This window comes from Pithys albifrons, chromosome Z (genome assembly GCF_047495875.1).
Source record: "Pithys albifrons albifrons isolate INPA30051 chromosome Z, PitAlb_v1, whole genome shotgun sequence".
NCBI lineage: Eukaryota > Metazoa > Chordata > Aves > Passeriformes > Thamnophilidae > Pithys > Pithys albifrons.
This window is the reverse complement of record NC_092497.1, coordinates 79,549,975-79,556,516: the sequence shown is the minus strand read 5'-3', so window position 1 is coordinate 79,556,516 and position 6,542 is coordinate 79,549,975.

Sequence of the window (6,542 nt, the reverse complement as noted above, 5' to 3'; positions counted from 1 at the left end):
GTGAGATCGCACACACCAATATGATGTTCAAGCAAATCCCAAGTTTATTCAAAAACACAGGTATATATCACGTCAAGTGACCCTGCCCCAGGTAGAATGGTCTGACTCCGATTGGTTGAGGCTGGAAACATGTCCTTTTAAGGTGAAAACGAAACTTGTAAGGTGGTCCTTTGGACCTACCTGAGTTAGAGGCTGCAACACAAGGGTGATAAGGGAGCTGGCAAAGGAGCTTGCTAAGCTACTCTCCATCATTTACCAACAGTCCTGGCTTACCAGGGAGGTCTCAGATGATTGGAGGTTGGCCAACATCATGCTGATCCACAAAAAGGGTCGGAAGGAGGACCTGGGTAAACTACAGGCCTGTCAGCCTGACCTCTGCCTGGCAAGGTGATAGAGCAGATCATCGTGAGTGCAATAACACAGCACCTACAGGATGGGCAAGGACTCAGACCCAGCCAGCATGGATTTAGGAAGGGCAGGTCCTGTCTGACCAACCTGATCTCCTTTTATGATCAGGTGACCCACCTGGTGGATGAGGGAAAGGCTGTGGATGTGGTCTGTCTGGACCTCAGCAAAGCCTTTGACACTGTCTCCCATAGTATACTCCTGGAAAAGCTGGCAGCCCATGGCTTGGACAGGGGCATTCTGTGCTGGGTCAAGAGCTGGCTGGATGGCTGGGCCCAGAGAGTGCTGGTGAATGGGGCTGTGTTCAGCTGGCAGCCGGTCACCAGTGGTGTCCCCCAGGGGTCTGTGTTGGGTCCAGTCCTGTTTAACATCTTTATTGATGATTTAGATGAGGGGATTGAGTCCATCATTAGCAAGTTTGCTGATGACACCAAGTTGGGAGTGAGTATTGACCTACTGAAAGGCAGGAGGGCTCTGCAGAGGGACCTTGATAGGCTGGAGAGATGGGCTGATTCAACAAGGCCAAGTACCTGGTCCTGCACTTTGACCACAACAACCCCATGCAGCGCTACAGGCTGGGCACAGAGTGGCTGGAGAACAGACAGGTGGAAAGGGCCCTGGGGTTTGGGTTGACAGGAGGCTCAACATGAGCCAACAGTGTGTCCAGGTGGCCAAGAAGGCCAATGGGATCCTGGCCTGTATCAAGAATAGCGTGGCCAGCAGGATCAAGGAAGGGATTCTTCCCCTGTACTCAGTACTGATGAGGCTGCACCTCGAGTACTGTGTTTAGTTCTGGGCCCCTCAGTTCAGGAAGGATGTCAAGGTGCTAGAGCAGATCCAAGAAGAGCAACAAGACTGGTGAAGAGACTTGAGCACAAGTCCTGTGAGGACAGGCTGAGGGAGCTGGGGTTGTTTAGTCTGGAGAACAGGAGGTTCAGGGGTGACCTCATCAATCTCTACAACTACCTGAAAGGAAGTTGCAGCCAGGTGGGGGTTCATCTCTTCTCTCAGGCAACCAGCAGTAGAACAAGAGGGCATGCGCTGAAGCTCTGCCAGGGGAGGTTTAGGTTGGATATTAGGAAGAAATTCATTACAGAGCCCATTGGAATGGGCTGCCCAGGGAAGTGGTGGATTCTCTATCCCTGGAGGTTTTTAAGACAAGACTGGTTGTGGCACTTAGTGCCATGATCTAGTAATCAAAGTGGTGTTGGATCAAGAGTTGGACTTGATGACCTCAGAGGTCTTTCCCAACCTGGCTGATTCTGTGATTCTATGAAATACATTTTTACCTTTATTTCTTTTCACTAGTTGTGTAGTAAATTCTAGGTCAGTCGTATAGTTGAAGACAGTGAGAAGAATTTTGATGTCCATTTATTTAATTTTCATTGATCTATTCACTCAAGATTATTTCCCCAACACAAACTCACACTGTTCTCCTAACATAGTAAGATCTTCCAGCAGGAGGACATCTCCCCCTAAGTCACAGTATGTCAGCAGAATCTCTTTATGGTACTGAATCAGGCCTTTTATCATATTGAACAGTAGCAAGGTCAATTGTTTAGCTGCACAGAATTTCCAAAATGTTCCCTGGGAAAGACCAGTAGATTTAAATCTGTTCATACAGAGTAAAATCCTACTTGCCTTGATACTTCAGGGAGGTACAAACTGCAATAGTTTCTCCTCCAGTAGATTTTATACTCTCCCCCTGTGCTAGCAAATCTCTTGAGATGAGACTTTGGTGTGTAAAGCTAGACCTTGCTCTCTACTCACTCTTTCTGAACCTCTGAAGGTTGCAGACTAGCAGAGGGAAGATAGGAATGTAATACCCCTCTTGGGGCAGCTGACTTTCTTGTGTTTTTCTTCACTGAGCAAACAGGCAGGAATGTTAACCAAATTATTTTTTTCATATAGCTTTCATTCTTGGGAAAAACAACAAAAAGCCTCACACAAAATCAACCAACCAACCAACCAACCAAAAAACTGCCAAAAAACTGCCAAAACCAAAAAACCCCACCAAAACAACCTCCTTCCTGCAACAAAACCCAAACAAATAAAAAAAAATGGGAAAAAAAAACACCAAACCCCTGAAAACCCCAACCAAATAAGCAAACAAACAAGCAAACAAAAAACAACCAACCAAAACCCCAAACCAAGAAAGCAACCAAGGAAACAAAACCACCACCAACAAAACTCCAACAACATTGTGGAGAGGCAGAACGCTGTTATAGGTGGTTTCTTTCTTTGTCTAAATGCTCCTGGTTTTCATGACAAATGCCTACATTCAGGTAGATTTGAACAATTGGAGAAGTTTAGATAGCTTTAATTAGAAATACATTTCATCAGTCACTCTTGTTTTTAGTAATTTCTGAAAGGTTAAAATACATTAAAATCAATGTAAGATACTTTAGTCAGAAGTGTATTTTGCTATCATTCTCTCAATTCTCTCAGTAAGCTGTAGATCACACATACTGTTCTAAAATGCCAGCCTAAGTGTGTAAGTGTGGATGTAGGTATCTAGCTTTAATAATCAAGACCGAAAATGTGCTTTAGAAAGCTCCCACTATCTTCCAGCTGTCCCAAGAGATTCAGGGGGATGTCAAGGGGCAGTTTATATCAAATGTCTGTCATGCTACTGCTGCAGTTCACAGATGGTGACTGATGGTCTGTCTCACTCTGAAAAACACTGAGTTGTAATGCTGAACTCTGCCTTTATCTCCAGAAATCCATATGTACCAAGATCTATGCTACCATGGCTTAAGGTCTGCAAGAATATGCTTAACAAAGAATGCTCTTTTTTAAAAAAAAAGGAGGTGGGAAGGGGAAGACAATTCTCCCTTTACACACATTATGGTTAATTTGTGATACTTGAAATGCCACTATGGTGGAAAGATGAGAGGACAGAGGAAAATAGTCAAGAGACTATTTGAAGATTCTCTGTCTTCTGTGCTTTAGGAAGACTGATGTTTTCTGGAGTGCATGTAGCAGTCTCTGCCAAGGCCAATCCCATCAGCTGCTTTCTCAACAAAACACTCCTCATTCCTACAGTTCTTTCATGCAACTATCACATACTGGGATATCACAAACAAATTCTTCAGGCAAGTTGCCATATCAAATTCTTTCTCTTGTGGGTGGTCCTTGAGATAAGTAGAGCCCTGTCTGTATTACCAGTCTTGGTAACAGACTGTTTACAATATTGGGATTCAATGGTTTAGATTTTTTCCCTTGCTGCAGATTGCTTGTCTAGACAGATTTGAAGCTCCAATCTTTATGAAAGTAAGGCTTTAACTCAATTACTTATGTAATCTGCTGATTGAGTGCAACATATTGTTAAAAGCAATCCTGCACTGCATAGTTCCTGTTCCCATTAATCTAGTAGTCTTGCAGAATGACTAGCTACATTTTTTGGAGTAATTTTCTTCTTTGTTTAAACATGTGACTAGTGTGATAACTGAAATTTATGTGAGACAAAGATTTGCTGTTTGTATCCCATAACTCTAAATTGTTTTAACTTTACTCAAAAAATAGTGATTTTGGGGAAAAGCAAACAGAAAAATAGTCAAAAGTTAAAAAAAAAAACACACCAACCCACACTCAAATCTGTACTGGCCAACACATTCAAAACCCTTAGTGAACACTTCCACTGTGATACATGAAAGAAGCCTGAAGGTCAAAAGACAGGATTTTCTCCAAACTGGGGCCCTTGTTGCAGACCAGTTTCAAGGCAACCCATGCCATCAATACTGTGCCATCACACCTGTGTGACCAGCCACATGCATACACACAGAGTCAAAGAAGGATAACATACCCAGTGTGAATGTATGAAGGAAAGTAAGATTCTTAAAATGTACATCATACTTTCAGATCCAAATTCTTCTTTCTATAGGTCCAATGCTTTTCATTCTATCTCCCTTCTGCTAACTCATTGCTCAGATAAGCAATGTAGGTTTAGTTCCCTTCAAAAAAATGAACAAACAAGCACTCTTTGGGAACAACTGTAGGTACAGCACAGTCTTGAAGGGCCTGTCATCCCATGCCTTTCACTTAAAACTTTTGTAGTGACATTAGTTGGGCGATTGCCTTAGGACCACAAACAAAATTGTGATTCAATATCCCTGGCACCTGGCCCATAAGGAAGATGGCCATGGCCAAGGGTCTTGTGCCATTAAGGTGCCATATCTGAGTAGAACTATAACTGATGATGATCTTTCCTGTGGCCTGCTTCCCTTGCAACAGGATCTGTATGGAGGTTTTGGGGGTTTTTCCCATTCATGACTCTGGTTGGGGCCAAAATTGACATACTGTGTGTAGACAGTTGCTGAAGCAGCCCTAAGAAACACAAGCCTGACTAGATGGAGCTCTTCTTTCAGCTGAAGCTCATGAAATTTCCCAGCATTATGTCACTTGGGACCATTTCTGTTTAATCTGTAATATAGAAAAATGGATCAAGTGCACCCTCAGCAAGCCTGTGCTCTTCCCTCAGCACTTGAGGGAAGGGGACCTTGATAGGCTTGAGGTGTGAGCAAATGTGAACCTTAAGAAGTTCAACAAGGCCAAGTGCAAAGTCCTGCATCTGGGTTTGGACAATGTCCCATCTGAGTACAAACTGAGGGATAAATGAATAGAGAACAGCTCTGTGGAGGACTCGGGTATACTGGAAGACATAAAAATTACATACGAGCTGGCAATGCGCATTTGTATCCCAGAAAGCCAACCATATCCTGGGTTGCATCAAAAAAAGTGTGGCCAGCAGGTTGAGGGAGGTGATTCAGCTTCTCTTTTCTGGTGAGAACAGAGGACCAGTGCACCTAGGGCACCGCGTGCAGTTCTTGGGTCTCCAGCAGATGAAAGGCACAGACCTGTTAGAGTAGGTCCAGAGGGGGGCCGCAATAATAGTCAGAGGGCTGGAACATCTGTCCTATGAAAACAGGCTAAGAAAGTTGGGCTTGTTCAAACTGGAGAAAAGAAGGGTTCAAGACCTCATTGTGTCCTTCCAAAATATAAAGGAACCAAGGAACCTTATAAGAAAGAGAGAGACTTTTTATCAGGTCTTAGTGACAGAAAAAGGAGTATGGGTTTTAAATTGAAAGAGGGTAGATTTAGATTATATGTAAAGAATAGTTTATGCACTGTAAGAGTAGCAAAACACTGGAATGGGTTGCCCAGAGAAGCAGTGGATGTCCCAATCCTGAAAATGTTTAAGGCCAGGTTAGATGGGGTCTTGAGCGACCTATCTAGTTGATGGTGCCTCTGGTCATAGGGGTGTTGGCATTAAGTGTTCTTTGAATGTTCCTTCCAATCCAAACCATTCTGTAATTCCATGATTCAGTGACCCTGGGTAAAGGAGGCATAACCCTCCACTGAAGGCATGGATGGCAGTTTCTCATCAGGCTCCCTGCTGGAGTCAGCATATAAGCACATAAGCAGAATAGAGTTTGACTTTAGGTGAATAGCCATTACTTTTGTTACTCAGTTTGAAGATACTCAACTTTCTGAGCCATGGGGCTTCTTAACAGGCTCAGGCTCCTTAGAGGACAGGGCTGAGGAGAGGTGAATACTGTTTGTTTTGAGGTGATCCTCCTTCCTCTTGGTGGCTTGTGGCACTCTCTGCACCTCCTCTTCCCACTCTGTAAACAGGAGTAGTGCTGAATCCTTCCACAAAGAGTCACCACTCCCAAGTATAGGCATTTTAGTTGTAATTAGCATTCTGACAGCTTTCTTTTTTCCTTCTTGCAAATTTCCTCAATTTTTCCAAAGAAACCAAGGACACAAAACACTCATTGAAAGCATGACAACACACTGCAAACAAGTTGAAAATAAAGCAAATTATCATTTTATGCATGAACATCAAATAAGCATAAATATTTGTGGCCTCTAAACTTATGTTAAAATAGTATATAAATTCCTTTAGAGCCTGTTTAAGGCCCACAGAAGCCACTGAAAGAGCTCTAGCAAATTTTATGCTCTTTGGAAAGGGACCCGAATTAATTTACTGATTGGTTCATTGGATCAAATCACATCACTTGGTAGGTAACTTAGATGGAGTTATGGCTCAAATTAATTTGATTCACACATACAGAGAATAGGTAAAGATGCATTTTGCTGTGATTTCCTATTGCATATCTTCTGAAAAGAATTAC